Source organism: Octopus bimaculoides, chromosome 2 (assembly GCF_001194135.2).
Source record: "Octopus bimaculoides isolate UCB-OBI-ISO-001 chromosome 2, ASM119413v2, whole genome shotgun sequence".
Lineage (NCBI taxonomy): Eukaryota > Metazoa > Mollusca > Cephalopoda > Octopoda > Octopodidae > Octopus > Octopus bimaculoides.
This window is the reverse complement of record NC_068982.1, coordinates 134,348,763-134,364,928: the sequence shown is the minus strand read 5'-3', so window position 1 is coordinate 134,364,928 and position 16,166 is coordinate 134,348,763. Positions and strand designations below refer to the sequence as shown.

Here is a 16,166-nt window from a genome sequence, read left to right as displayed (position 1 = left end):
AGATAGATAGATAGATAGATAGATAGATAGATAGATAGATAGATAGATAGATAGATAGATAGATAGATAGATAGATAGATAGATAGATAGATAGATAGACATAGAAACAGAGACAGATATAGAAAAAAATAGATAGACAGACAGAAAAAGATAGATAACTAGACAGACATAGAAAAAGATAGACAGACAGAAAAAGATAGAAAGACATAGAAAAAGATAGATAAATAGACATAGAAAAAGATAAATAGATAAATAGACATAGAAAAAGACAGATAGTAGATGAGAGAGAATGATGTTTAGGAATATATTAGGTCATTAGGGCACCACTACCACTATGGAAACCAGCCTTCATGTAAGGATTCAAAGGAAGAATTAAAAAACAAAAAAACAAAAAAAACATTGGAATGGTTTCCCTATTATCTTCAAGTCTATTGGATGATTTGAATTCAGTGCTGCGAGCTAAAGAGGTAATTATTCAAATCGGTGAGTTGGTAGAAATGGTAAAGTGCCAAAATAAATACTTTTTAAATCATCATTCCAGGTACATTGCTGGTTTCAAATCTCACCAAAGTTAGTTTTAGTCGATATTATAATTCTAATTGCATCTACCCAGTTGACAGGCAAGTTGACAGGCAAGTGTTTGTCTGAGATAAAATCTCTTGTGGACATACTGCATTTAAAAACACAATATGTATCCAGAGGGAGACAAAAAACAAAAAAAAAAAAAAACATTCTAGCAGTGGCTAGTAAAAATGCCAGATGCATTTCAGTCTTTTTGGGGCTTTCTCAGTAATATGTACTCAGAGCCACATGCCTAAATGAGATTTGTTACCTCTGATATCAGAAACAGTGAAACAGTGATATGAGAAACATCATCACTAATGAAACCTAAAAAGGCTGAATTGCATTTGGTGTTCTTCAGCATCACCAGGACAATTTTATCTTCATTTGATACACATTGTGTTTTTAAACAGAATGTCCACAAGAGATTTAATCTCTGACACAGGCTGCAGTTATGCCAGTCAATAAGCATTAAGTATGATAAACAAATGGCTATTTTCACCCCAGTATTTTAACATATCTTATTTTATTGATCCCTGTATTTACAAAAGGCCAAATTGACTTTGGGTGAAGTTTGAACCCAGTACATAAAGGTCTACAACTAAATGCAACAAGCATTTTATATGATGTTCTAATAATTTTGCAAATACACTGCTATAATAATTGTTTCCCCCATGAAGTCAATAAAAGTACCAGTATGTAAGTGCAAGTCAACATCTACAATGAAGACATGAGTAAGGAAGAGATTCTAAAGAATCAGTGTTTTGTGTGAATTCTTTCATTAAAAATAACATCTTGCATCATGATAATCATAATAATTATTTAAAACACACATTTATCATTATACTAATTTTTGTTATACTTTCACAATATTATGATATACATTACAACATGTAAGACACATGATGGCCATTCAAAAGTACATAAAGACAACTTTATATAAACACTATTTGGTTCCAAAATTTTCATTGCATGAACTGTGACCTGGTCAGTGATACAATTCTACTGCAACTTAGTGTAACTGAGTCAGTGACCAGGTTGCTGATGGTGCAATGAAAATTTTAACACCAAATAATATTCAAGTTCAGTTAACACTTTTTGAATCGTTGATGAGTCTATCACACTGAAATTGCTTTAGTTTCAACACATAATCTTAGATCAAATCACTTGCTAGACAAATATATCTCTGAAATATGTTTTTTTACAATATAAGAATTTAGAAACTTAGAGATTTGAAGAGTCATTTTTAACAAAACTCTAGGCAACTGACCTTTTACAACTCATGGTTTTTTTTTGTGTTTTTTTATTTTTAAAAACCCAATATTCTACATGCTATTATTTATAGCTTTACCTACTTCAAGTTCTGTTCAAAATGATATACTATTCCATATTATCAGCAAAGTCTGTCCTGTGTAGATCTGCGACTGCCTAGTGACAGATATTCTACTCCACTAGTCAAAATTACAAATCAAAAGAAGTACAACTTCAAAACAATTTCAATTAGAGCCAAATAGAATATTGTATAACTTACTTACCAAAATAAAGTAATAATTGTTTTTATCCGCAAAAAGAAAGAGAAAGTTGGAATCGTATATATTATTTCCAAGTGTTAATAAATATGAACAATTTCACCATTAAGTGGGCAAAGTGCTTGCAAACTAACTGTGTAATTCCCTGTTGCTTCAAGTATTTGTTCACATCTTAACTGGTGAAGAATTGTAGCATAGTAAGTTTCCATTCTATTATGAAATTACTTTCCGATGAGCTATAATAGAAAAAACAAATTTAAGGTGAGATAAATTAATATATGAATATTACATTCTAATTATGCTGTAAATGAGATATTTCATTTGTCATTTAGTACCAATCAAAGCCACACAAAAAATAATATAGTCCTAGATACATCATGAAGTCAGATTGTGTGCGTGTGTATGTGTGCATGTGTATACATGTGCATGTGTTAATATTTGGGTTGCTAACAGATGTAACACACTTGAGTTATTTCTCATATTCAGTTTTCAAATATATCTGTCGTTATTTTGTTTCTTCTAAAATACATTTATATTAGATTTCACTTCATCTTTTTTGTCCTTTTTTGCCTATTATTCATCTTTATAGTTCTTAATTTCTGTAAATAAACACATTTCAGTATTCAAACTAATGTTTTTTCAAAGTTTTCTACATAACAAAACAATTCATTTGTCAACAAAGATTTTAATGAATTTAAATTTACTATCAACTAGTTTATGATTCTTTTATCCAGCCTATGGTCTATTGTTTCAATAAACAAACACATCCTAATTTTATACATACCTCATTATTATCATCATTACCATCAATTTATTTCAACTTTCAATTAGGAGCAGTTACATACACTGGTGCTAGTCTATATTATATTGGTGTTGTTTCTAAGGCCGGATGCCATTCTTCTCACTAATCACTTTACAAAGTGTGAATGGCATATTATCTCATAGTACCGGCACTAGAGAGCTTTATAAGTCCTCAGAAAGACGGGGCTAATGGGACCTGACAGCCCTATGCTTTCTCTACTCATTTGTTTTAATTAATTTTAACCATCACTTACATCATTGTTGAAAGGCAAAGTTGAGCACAGCATAATTTGAACTATTACATTCTGAGTTCAAATTCCACTGAGGTTAATTTTGCCTTTCATCTTTCCTTTTAGCTGAGCGGAGGGCAGGTGATATAATCCCCTGTTTCCCTCCTCCCAAATTTCTAGCCTTGGTGTATTTTTGTGGCACCAGCATAAAGAGGTTGTCAAGTTCTCAGTGAGACAGGACTAAGGGACATCAACTCACCTACAAATCACTAAGTGTGAAGGGCAGGTTTTTCATCATAGCAGAGGGGTGAGTGCCTTGTATGCCATAAGTAGAGAGAGGAAGCAATAACCTAAGATCTGTACTTGAGCCCAGGTAATATAATTGAGGAAGTGTGGTCGGGTAAAGATGTGCAAGCAACAATCTTCATCATCAAAACTGCAAGAGATCCATTTATTTCATATATATATATATATATATATATATATATATATATATATATATATATATATATATATATATATATATATATATATACACACACATATATATATATATATATATATATATATATGTATATATATGGTAAAGACCCCTTCGGTCATGAATGACCATGGGATTGCACCTAGAAAATTATCCTCTGAAGCACAAGTCCAGACAAAATTGTTTATGGAAGACCAGCAATCACCTATGCATACCAGCCACCCATCTTCATGCCTCCGATGTTATCCAAGGGAAAGGCAAAGGCTGATACAACTTGGCAGCAGTGATGTCACAACTCATTTCTACAGTTGGGTGAACTGAAGCAACATGAAATAAAGTGTCTTGCTCAAGAATACAACACAACCTAGTCTGGGAATAGAACTCACTATGTCCTGATTGTGAGCCTGACATGCTAACCGCAGAACAATACGCTTTCACACACACACATCCTTTCTATCAAACACAGGCAGTGTTGTATACTTACAATCAATCACAAAAGCATGCATGGGCCTTCTAACATGTTGCATGACTTTTGTAAACAAGGGGTTTGTAAACCTAGTCCAAGCTGATTTATTGTTTGATAGGTTTATACACTTTTACATTGCTTGGAAACAGGTGAGGGTTACACATCTACCTCAACAAATTCTGTCTGACCCATGAAAGCATAGAATAGTAAATGTTAAAACAATGACTACACACACACACACACACACACACACATACACATCTAATTTTATACATTGAAGAAAGGCTTGATTGATATAGCAAGGTCAAACTACCATAAGGACTCAAGTTAGCAACTATAAAGAGAGCATTAAAACTGGTCAATTACATCACGAGTAAGCAATTAATCCCATTATTTCTATTACAATTATCATCGCCATCATTTTTATTGCTATTATTATCTCAGAAGGAAGTGACTAAGTGTAAAATCATAGTGTTGATCTAAATGTCTTAGAATGGTGTACAGTTCTAATTTGCTATATTCAAAGTTCAAATCCTGCCAAAGATAAACTACCTTTCATTTATTTACTATCAGTTGATAGGCTATAAAATATGTACTAGTTGTCTTGATGAAGCAGGCCTACAATCTGATTCCAGCTGTGACCATCCTGTCTTAGATATATTTAGGGTTACATTTTCTAATGCCTCCTTTCCTTTTTGAAACACATTAGGGTGTGATTTAGGAAGTTTGGCTACTATGTCAAGCAGGTCAATCAACCATGTAAATATTTCCTTTTTGCTCCTGTTCTATATATAACAGTAAATCTACTTCAGCTAACAATTTCCTTCTAAAATAACCTTAAAATAATAATTAAGACTTTTAAAAGCAATAGCAGAATTGTTAAAACATCAGAGAAAATGATTTGTGTTTTGTTTTGGCTCTTTATGTTGTGAGTTCAAATACTTCCAAGGTCAACTTTTGTCTTTCATACTTTCAAAGAATCTTGGACAGGAGGTGGGGTCCAAAAAATTAACTTCTCTTTCCTTCACAGAATTTCTTACCTTGTACTAGAAATTTGACAGAGAAGAGATAAGTAAGAATTTAAAGAAACTTTGTTATTGATGATAATGATCATCCTCGTACAAACAATCCTAAGGCAGAGTAGGCAGCAGTATTGGCCAAGTGTTAGAGAAAATGCTTTGCTATATTTGACTATATCTTTTTGTGTTCAAATCTTGTCTGGGATGACTTAGGACTTTATCCTTCCAGAAGTGGAGGAATTAGTCTTGGTAACATACTGGAAATTAACTAACTTTGCTCCTCCTCCTGTATGTGCATGAAGTGGGGGCTTGTGCTGATGTATATAAACCAGGCTTACAAAATTGCTTCCATGCCAGACAAAATGCTTAGTGGTATTTCTTCTGACTCTACATTCTTAATTCAAATGCAGCCAAGATCAACTTTGTCTTTCATCCTTTCAAAGCTGATAAAATAGGTACTGATTGAACACAGAGGTTCATGTAACAGGCATACAACTGTCAAACATTGCTGCCCTTGATGCCAAAATATGAAACCATAATTATAATTAAAATGACAAGCTGGCAGAATTATTACTGTGCTATGTTCAGGGTTCAAATGCTGCTGTGATCGATGAGCACCAGATAAGCATTGGGGTTGATGTAATCAACAAGCCCCGTCCTGCAAAACTTTCAGGCTTTGTGCCTATAGTAGAAAGAATTATTTAAGGTGGTGAGCTCACTGAACTGTTAGCAGGCCATACAAAATGCTTTCACCTGTCTTTGTGTTCAGAGTTCAAATTCCACCAAAGTTGACTTTGCCTTTCATCCTTTTGGAGTCAACCTATTAAGTACCAGTTGAGTACTGGATCCAATCAACTAGCCCCTTCCCCACAAAATTTCAGGCCTTGTGCCTATATTAGAAAGGATTATTACTATTCCTGATACTAAGGTGTTGATGTGGTATGAGCAGCAGCAACAAAAAGTATTAAATACCTTGTGGTATTTAATTACATCTCTTTATTTTCTCAGGCCATATCAAACCAAGTGGAGGGAGGGTATGTGATAAAAAGAAGGACCAGTCATATACTGATCAAATGATTACATGACATGCTTCTAAATTCATGATCTTGTTTCTCAATGCAAGAAATTATTTTATAAATACCTTAATATTAATTACTCCACTAGGGAGGACTTTACCTTTCATCTTCAAGGGATCAATAAAGGAACCATTGGTAAAATGCAAGGAAAATCTAACAGACTATCCAAAATTGGAAAATTATCTACTCTGAGTAGGCACCTGTAGGTGCCAGAAAATGGCACCTACAGGTGAGAGAGGGTACTTGTCCTTGGTGGTCAGGGTGATCGAGGGCTTTTATAGAGTTAATTAGTCTTGCAGCTTTCTCCACCCCCTATTGGACAATATTTTTGTTGGAAATTTGTTATTACTTACTTTTGTTACCTTTTTTTTTTTCTTTACACATCAAACCCCACCATCACCACTATGTTTGTATTTTGACCTTTTATGTTGTCTGTCTGTCTGTCTTGGAGCTTTTGTGGCTTATTAGCCAAATCATCATCATTATATTTAACTAAGCTGGGGTGAATGGATTAGGACTGATTACAGAAAATAAGGAAAGAAAAACAAAACCGGACTAAGTGGCTGCAATCTTTTCTACAGGTGTAAAAGAAAACTTAATTTTGACATAGATAAACATTAAGAAATGTAACAAAAGTACATTCCACTTGGCAGCATTATTCAAACCTAAGTCAACTCTGATCAAGTAAATTCCTCTTCAAAGATGATCCAAACATGACTATCTTGTTTTTTCATATATCAGGAACCACAATATCTAGTGTATCCTTTAAAATAACAGAGTGTAATTTGAAAGAGATTTGGTTCTTGTTTCTAGCAAGTTGATTGAATATATATAAACATACATGTTTCTGAATCTCTGAAACATGTCTCTGGATGCAGGCTTAGCTGGGTGGAGGTGCTTGTCTCCCCCTTGTAAACATAAGGACACAAGAAATGTGTCAAGGCCGACAGGAAGCAGTGCAGCTTCCTAGGTCTAACCAACAGTAGTATTATTCCCTTCAGGGGACTGTCACATTAAGTTGACAGCATACAACTAACTTCATCGTATCTCTACTGCATAAATCTTTCTGAGAGATTTATAAATGCATTATTTCTATACATAATGTAGGTAGGTTAGTGACAGCCTTATAGCAATCACAAATGAAATTCTAGATACAATATTATTGCAGTAGAGACATGTGCATAGTGGAGCTATTTTTATGAAGCAGTGCACACAAATGCATCTTAGTGAATGTGCATTCATGAGCATATGTGAGAACATGAGTTGTACATATATATGACAATGCACATTTTCATACACATGAACATCTATGCTTCTGCATATATATATGCATATAAACAAAGGTACATATTTGTACATACTTGCAACATAAATGTTTATGTATGATGTGCCATATGGACATGTATCTAATCTTTTTATTTGTTTCACTCATTGAACTGCAGCCATACTATGGCACTGCCTTCGAGGGGTTTAATCAAACGAATCAACACTAATACTCAGTATTCTTAAGCCTGGTAATTATTCTATCAGTCTCTTACACTGAACTGCAAAGTTACAGGGACATAAAAAACACTGGTTGTCAAATGGTGTTGAGGGACAAATACACACATACACACACACACTTCTTTCCATTTCCATCCACCAAATCCACTCACCAGACTTTGGTTAGCTCAGGACTACAGTGGAAGGCACTTGACTAAGATGCCATGCAGTAGGATCAAACTCAGAACCATGTGGTTGGGAAGTAAACTTTCTACCACACAGCCATGCTTGTGTCTATATGTATAGACATTATTCATGTGCATAGGGGTTCATGAATACATATATGTACATACATAACATAAATGTATGCTCATGTGCATATATATATAATGTACACTTGTACATTATATGTATATATATACACACACACACACACACACACACATGTATAAATTTGTTGCATGTTTGCATACCTGGATTTATGTACATGGAGAGTACATATTTGTGTGCATGCATGCAGGAACATATACACTAGTATGAGCTGATGAAATCTGCCATGTATAATTGATGACTGAGTCATTAGGCGTGTAATATTGAGCTAAAATCCTCCCATAGGCCTGACTAAGTCATTTTACATCTTAGAATCTCTACATGAAGACAAAATCTTCAAGATAGCATCCAAAAATAAATACAGCAGGTTACAGGATAGTATAAATAATTTATTCAAGATAATTAGACAGTTTAGAAGATCAAGCTATCAAAACATTAACAAAATACATTATAGAGAAAACAAATTCTACAAATACTCATGCCAACATATAAAACAGGTGTAAAATTTATTATGACAATATAAAAAAAAAAATTGAGAAAATTCAAACACAAATGTTAAAACAAGATGTAACTGATGTTCAGTAAAGATTTACTTAATTTTCTTCAGAAATAGTACAACTTTTGATACCTCATATGTAGGTACCGTCATTTAATTAAGATGAATCATTTGAAGTGTCTTGGCACACTGTGAGTAAATTGAGATAATGAAATATAAATAAATTTCTGATACAACATTTAAATAAAAATAAAAAAATTTCATATTGCAGACAAAAACGTAGAAGGAAAATAAAATTTAGAAGACAGGAAAAATAATTTCAAGATATTTCTTGGTGTCTAGCCATGTATACATATAAACGTTTACTGCCAGTGAATTTTATGGCAGAAAAAATATATAAATATCAGAAGTTTGGGGTTTCCATTTTCCTGTCCACACAAACATTGCCCTGAAAACTGGAGCACTTACAATGGCTTATAATATCAAGTTTTCTACAATGAAGCTTGATCTGCTGAATACAGCAGTCAAATTTCCCTAAACAAATGAGAAATGAGCCCTGTGAGGTACAGAGACTGCTGCATTGAGTGTCACTGACCATTCTCCTTAACAGCGCTATTGCAGTCACGTCCATGGAGTACAACTGAACATGCCATTTATTCTGGAGTGTGCACCTTTTGCTCCCTTGCCACCATCTTCTGTCGCTTAATCCTATTCCTTTCTTTTCTTTTTCTTTGTCTCCTTGTAATTAAATTGTAACTAAAACTATAAGTGAATTTAAACTGAAGATCACAGGATCTAAGGACAAAATCTTAAGACGAGTATTTTCTCACAATATAAACTTGGAAACTTACTTAGGCTTAAGTGTATCATGAGTCATAGAACTCTTAAAACTGAATCTTAACTGGGTTTCCAGGTCATGTAAGTGAATGAGATTACAAGATTCACCCTACACACATCTGAATGTGACACCAGTCCTTCACAGAATTAACTTCCCAGTTACTGCTGCAACTCATTTGCAGGTAAGTGAACTGGAGCAAGAATGAAATGAAGTGTTTTCCTCAAGAACACAATGTACCACCTGGACTAGAAAGTGAACCCATGATCTTATGATTTTGAGTATAACATCCTCACCACTAGGCCATGCACCTTCATATAAAACCTGGTGAGCCGAGTCAAAACCAGTTGACATGAAGCAAGTCTTATTTCTGTGTATAGAAAAGGTATTGAATTTAACAATCACATTTGATCAGTAAGTAATCTTTTTGCTATATTTACTGAGCAGAACTGACCAAGGCTACAAGTCTGCAATGATTTTTCACAAGGACACAAATTTGAAAGAAATGACAAAAAGATATTTTATGGACCAAAGAGTGATGAAGGTAAATTCAAACCCAACTTGGAGAGCAAGGTGGAATAACTAAAAATTGCATCTGTTTTCATTTATCCACAAGTCGATTCTGATCAAGCAGATCTAAAGTCAAAGGAATTTTAGTCACAACAATCTATTGAGTAAATACATCCAAGATGTATTACTCAATGCATCTTTCCTTCCTTTAAAACAAGGGTTACTTGAGGGAGTTTTGACTTCAATTTCTACACAATAATATTTTTGCTGGGTGTTACAGTGCTGGCGTCACATAAAAAGCACCCACTACACAATATAAAGTGGTTAGCATTAGGAAGGGCATCCAGCCATAGAAACCATGTCAAAACAGACAACTGGAACCTGGTGCAGCCCTCTGGCTTGCCGCCTCCTATCAAAATGTCCAACCCATGCCAGCATGGAAAACGGATGTTAAATGAGGATGATGATGTACAATAAATACTACTTACTACTTTTCTCTGTTCTAAAATAACAACACCAATGATCAGCACTTTGCAGGTTTCACAGACAAACTTAGATACGATAAGACTTGGAATGATAATAGACTATATTTAAACTTAGAGAACTTATAGGTTATGTATAAACTTACAGAAAAGAATGTAATAATTAGAAAAAGAAAAATATTTTGTAAAAACATTGTTGCAAGCAATGGTTTATGCAAGGCAATACTGTGTAGTTAAAAAATTTGAACCCAAGACCACATGGCTTGGAAACAATCTCACAGCATCACACCTTCATCAAGTGTCTACTACAGCCCTTGGCAGACTAAAACCTTGTAAATGGATATGGTGGACAGAAATTAAAAGTGTGTGTGTGTGTGTGTGTGTGCCTTGACAACATGGGATAGTTATAAATGAGCATCAGTTAGTCAAATGGAGTCTTTCATGGAAACATGTCTAGCCATGCGGAAATATTACCTCACTTGGAATCAAGTAAGGGTTGGCAATGGAAGGTATCTAACTTTAGAAAACCTGCCTCGGTGAATTCCGTCAGATCTATGCAAGCATAGAAATGTAGATGTTAAAACAGCAATGATGATGTTTTCTTGAAATAATATATCTGTATATTTGTTTCTGTATTCGAGAAGATACACTGGTCTGGTTTCCCAGTTGCCTTCAAGTAAGCAATTATTTAGGCTAAGTAGTAAACAGAAGTTAAATTTAATGTTTTGGCAGACATTTCTTACCCAGTTGTATTAACTGATTTTTTTTTTTTTAATAAATTGAACCAAAAAGTAGAGTTATATACAACACAATGATTATTTCTTCAAAATAAATTATAAGAAGCCAAAATTTGATTTGTTTGATCAATTAACTTATTTATTGTCAAAAGATCTACCTCACCCTAACCAGTAAATATTTTTGGAATATTGCAAATATAAACTGCAAATTGTCATATTTGTTCATAGAAAGTTGAATTCCAATCTTGGATAGGACACCAGTCTATGGCTGGTACTGATGTCACTTTTTGTTGACAAAATGGATATCAGAGATATCCCTATTTCAGATAACCATCTGGTATCCATAAACAGCTGATTGAACCAAAACTGAAGAATTGTGCATGTCATTCCCAGAAACACATTAAAATACCAGAAACAGAAATCAATTCAAAACTAAACATTTCAATACTTTATCTTCACAGCTATCTCTAATCCCCAGAGGAATAGAAGGATCAGTACTGATTGAAAGAGCCATATTTCCACTACCTTCTTTATATCTCTATTATTCTTTTACTTTTAAGGAGGTGAGCTGGCAGAAACGTTAGCACACCAGGCAAAACGCTTAGAACATAAAGACAGACGAAATACGCTGAGTTCAAATTCCGCCAAGGTCAACTTTGCCTTTCATCCTTTTGGGGTCGATAAATTAAGTACCAGTTGCATACTGGGGTCGATCTAATCGACTGGCCCCCTCCCCCAAAATTTTGAGCCTAGAGTAGAAAAGATTATTCTTTTACTTGTTTCAGCATTTGACTGCGGCTCTGCTGGAGCACTCCATTCTTTTTTTTATATTTTAGTCAGAGGAAGAGACAGTGCCCATGTCTCATTACAGGCTCTCTAAAGCTTAGGGGAAAGATATTCTTGAACTGGAGGCCTGACTTAAATACTTCTAACAAAGGAGATTCCACAAAAACAGAATCAAAAATGTTGGGTGTTGGTTTTAAATCAGGTGACATTACATCTACCATCCAAGTAGGCCATGGTAGGATTTGAACTCAGAATATCAAAAGCCAGAACAAATACAGCAAGCCACCTTAGATTGTTCCTTTTTTTTCTTTTTCTTTTTTACTAACCCTGGAAGAATGAAAGGCAAAATTAACCACAGCAAGATTTGAACTGAACACAAAACATTCCATAAAGCATTCTAACTAATGCTCCAAAGACTGCCAATTCGTCACCTTGATGAGAAAAACTAAAATACTAACTGCAATTCTTAGTTTAAGATTAATGCCATAATTTTTTTTAACTTTAACAAATACCATATTCATGTAAATACCATTTCATCTTATGAATACTAACAGGATCCATTTCTTCAGTAATTTAACCTCATGTAAAACTAAATTGGTTAAAGTAGAATGCATGAACATAGCTGACAGTTAGCCAACAAGTAGAACTGTGCAAAGATATTATTATTATTATTATTATTATTATTATTATTATTTCAAGCAAAAGTAACATCAAAAAGAGTTGCTTTATGTTCATTAATTATAGACAATTAATGTAATGATTTTGAAGTTAAAGGATTTTTTAGGGTCGTGATAGAGATGCTTCTATCTACTTATGCAACAGTAAGGAAGCAATCATAAAAACAGATATTTATATTCAAGATGAGCTGTTAGTACATTTTATAATACATGCATCTGTCTATTGTACTATTTATAAACATAATTCTGTCATTTAAATATAGAGCATTTACTTTATCAGAGTATTGTCTAGTTTTACTTGATTATTACATTTAGCACACACTGTTCCAGTCTATACACAGTCTCTTCACCAAATAAGAAGTAGCTTGAACATGGTATGACAAACTGACTGAATGTTCAAAAATGTTTAAAATAACAGCTTTTGGTGGCTTGCAGCTTTGAGTTTACATTCTGTTGGTGCAGAACAGAGATTGAGTAACAAATTTGCAACAGATGGGCAACTTAGTCTAATTTTTAGATATTACAGAAACCAAATAAGTGCCAGTGCTATGAACAGACCTATGGTTCAGAAATGACGATGACAAGGTGGATGTAGATATGGCTGTTGCTTAACTCTAGGTCAACCTTGACTAAAGAGACTTATAATCAAAATCAATCCAAGCATGACCATCTATTTTCTGATTTATCTAATATATCTAAGACTACTTGGATACTCTAGTGTCTTTACAAAGACTAGTATAGGAAGAGAAATTTGACTGCTATTTCTTGCAAACTGTGTGATATTTGTAGCTCAGACTAGACATACCATTTCAGATAAAGCTATATTTGTGAACCTGGACTATGAAAGAGCTTCAAAATCACCTTGGTAAGTTCACAAGGCTTTTCATGAGGGGTCAAAACATCTCAAATGAGCATAAGACCAAAGAGGAGATTTATAGATTCAATCCACCCACCTCTACTGTTGTTGTTCAATGTGGGGGTAGAATAACAGGCCATACTAGATGTTATATTATAGAGATATCTGCACTCTAATGGAGAGCAAAAGACCACTCATCTAGGTTCATGCTATTGGCAAAGCCACAATATGAAACTCAGAATCTATCAAATCTAAGTAAGGATCAAGATTCCTGACATAGAATAGTGAAATGTCATCTTAGTTGTGACTACTTGGAGATAAAATTGAAAATAAGCTAAATGGGTCTTGAAATGCTCAAGATGCAGTTTTCAGTACATGGAAGACAAACAATTTGAGAATGTGTGTATGTGTGTGTGGTACGTGTAAAGGTAAAGTTGATCTCAGCGGAATTTGAACTCAGAATGTAGCAACAGATGAAATACTGGTAAGCATTTCGCCCGGCATGTTAACGTTTCTGCCAGCTCGCCGCAGTTTCTGTCTACCAAATCCACTCACAAGGCTTTGGTTAGTGTGAGGCATAAAAGACACTTGCTCAAGGTGCCATGCAGTGGAATTGAACCAAGAATCATGTGGTGGGGAAGCAAGCTTCTTACTGCATAGCCATGTCTGTGCCTGTATGTATGTGTTTGTGTGTGTGTGTATGTGTGTGTGTATATATATATATATACATATATGTATGTATGTATGTACACACACACACACACACACGCACACGCGCACACACACACACACACACACACACACACATTCATAGAGATAGAAGAGTAATAATGCATTTCTGTTTCAAGCTAATTATATTTAGCAACTCCAAAATCAAAATACTACTGATTATGTTGTTGCAACTCTACTGCAAAACATGTGTGGCAACCCTGGTGATGCTATGACAATAAGTAAATTAGTGTTTTGAGTAAAACTGAAGAGAAAAGTAGCAGATGGTGTTATTACTGTAGGAGTGAGTTAAGCTTTAAGAATGAATGAATGAAAATGATCAGAGTAATTTCAGAAACCTGAGGAACATGCAAGTTAATGTAAGTGAGAAGAAAGTTTTAACTCTTTTTTTACTATTATTTCTGCTGAAATAAACTACCTTCATCTCAATTAATTTTGAAATTAATGAACAATTCAGTAAAATAACTCATTATTAAGCAGGCATTTGGAAGATAACATGAAGTTTTGATGGAATGTTTTAATTTACATCTCTTTAAAACAGGAAGCATGTGTCATAGCAGGAGTAGTCTCTGGCTGATTGATGTCAAAAAGTTTAAAAAGATTGTCTTACATATTGCAAAAGCACGATTCAAGCATGGCCAATGCCAGTGCTGCTTGATGGCACCCTTGCTGGTGGCACGTAAAAAGCACCATTTGAGCATGGCTGATGCTAGTGCCGCCTGACTGGCTCCCATGTCAGTGGCATGTAAAAAGTACCATTTGAGCGAGGCCAGTGCCAGTACCTCCTGACTGGCTCCTATGCCAGTGGCATGTAAAAAGCACCCACTAGACTCTCGGAGTGGTTGGCATTAGGAAGGGCATCCAGCTCTAGAAACATTGCCAGATCAGATTGGAGCCTGTTGCAGTCTCCCAGCTTGCCAATTCTCAGTCAAACTGTCCAACCCATGCCAGCATGGAAAGCAGATGTTGATGATGAAACACCGGTAATGAAGCTACCTTAAGATGTGTAGATATGAGGTGCTTATTTAGACACATTTTATAGAATTCCTGTCTAACTTATATTTTTTATGTTATTTATAAACTAAGAATATTTTCTAAATATATAGACTATGATGTAATATATTTATCCAAAATAATTGCATGCTAGATCCAGTTAAAATATTTAATAGACCACAACTATGAGAATATGTCACCAAAAAGAAGATTTTGAAATCCATATTGATTGCAGAACAATATTATGAGCAATTTGTTGCAGAGCAACTGCTTCAAAATTATATTTTCTCATTTAGGAATGGGGCAGACATAACTGTGTAGTTTTGAAGTTCACTTTCCAGCAAAATGATTCTAGCTTCAATCCCAATACACTGCATCTCGGCCAAGTGTTTTCTACAATAGCTCTGGGTCAGCCAAAGACATGTGAGTGGGTCTTTGGTTCCAGACCTTTTAAGGTCTAGCCACTGACCACCCAAGACACAGCCAGTTCCAGCAGCAATGCCATACAACCCATCCAACAGCATTGTGTACCTCCATCTTCATTGCCACCATCATCTTCTAAATATCGTCAACATCAGCTCTACATACACAGCTCAAGCAACACTACACAGACTCCAACATAGCACTGTTTGTGAATTACTTCACCATGGTTAACAGCGAATATGCAACTTGCAAGAACACCTGTACAAGTGACCCAGGCAGCAGCATTACAGCCACAACTTCATACAACATGTACCACAACCAGCTCTGCATCATAGTCAATTGTACACAGTGATTGAAAGATTGTATCAAGAAGCTGTGGCTATGAACTGATATTTCTCATTCATGTGTCTATGAACATTTGTCTAACTTCTCATTATAGACTCACTTTCTCCTTCATTGCTATTCTTACATGTACTTAACACACACACACACACACATACATCCATGCCTATACATACATACACTTTGTTCTCATGACGGCCTGTCTTATTCTGTAAACATGTTGCACACACAGACACACGTTAATATATCAATAAGTAATCTCTCAAACATTCTAAACAAAAACAAAAAAAAACTGTGAGTAGATTTGGCAGAGAAACTGAAAGAA

General features: G+C 34.6%; 1 protein-coding gene across 3 annotated transcripts in view; it reads right to left on the bottom strand.

Annotated features, from left to right (window-relative positions):
• The window catches only part of LOC106873486 (putative uncharacterized protein DDB_G0284695), a 122,612-nt gene that overhangs the window by 67,818 nt on the left and 38,628 nt on the right, over window positions 1–16,166 (bottom strand). For 2 of the 3 annotated variants that reach the window (XM_052965620.1, XM_052965619.1), the window contains exon 2: window positions 2,097–2,326. The exons of the other annotated variant lie outside the window; for it this stretch is intronic. The gene's annotated coding sequence lies outside the window, so the exon portion shown is untranslated. The remainder of the gene's footprint in view (window positions 1–2,096; window positions 2,327–16,166) is intronic. 3 annotated transcript variants of the gene reach the window in all.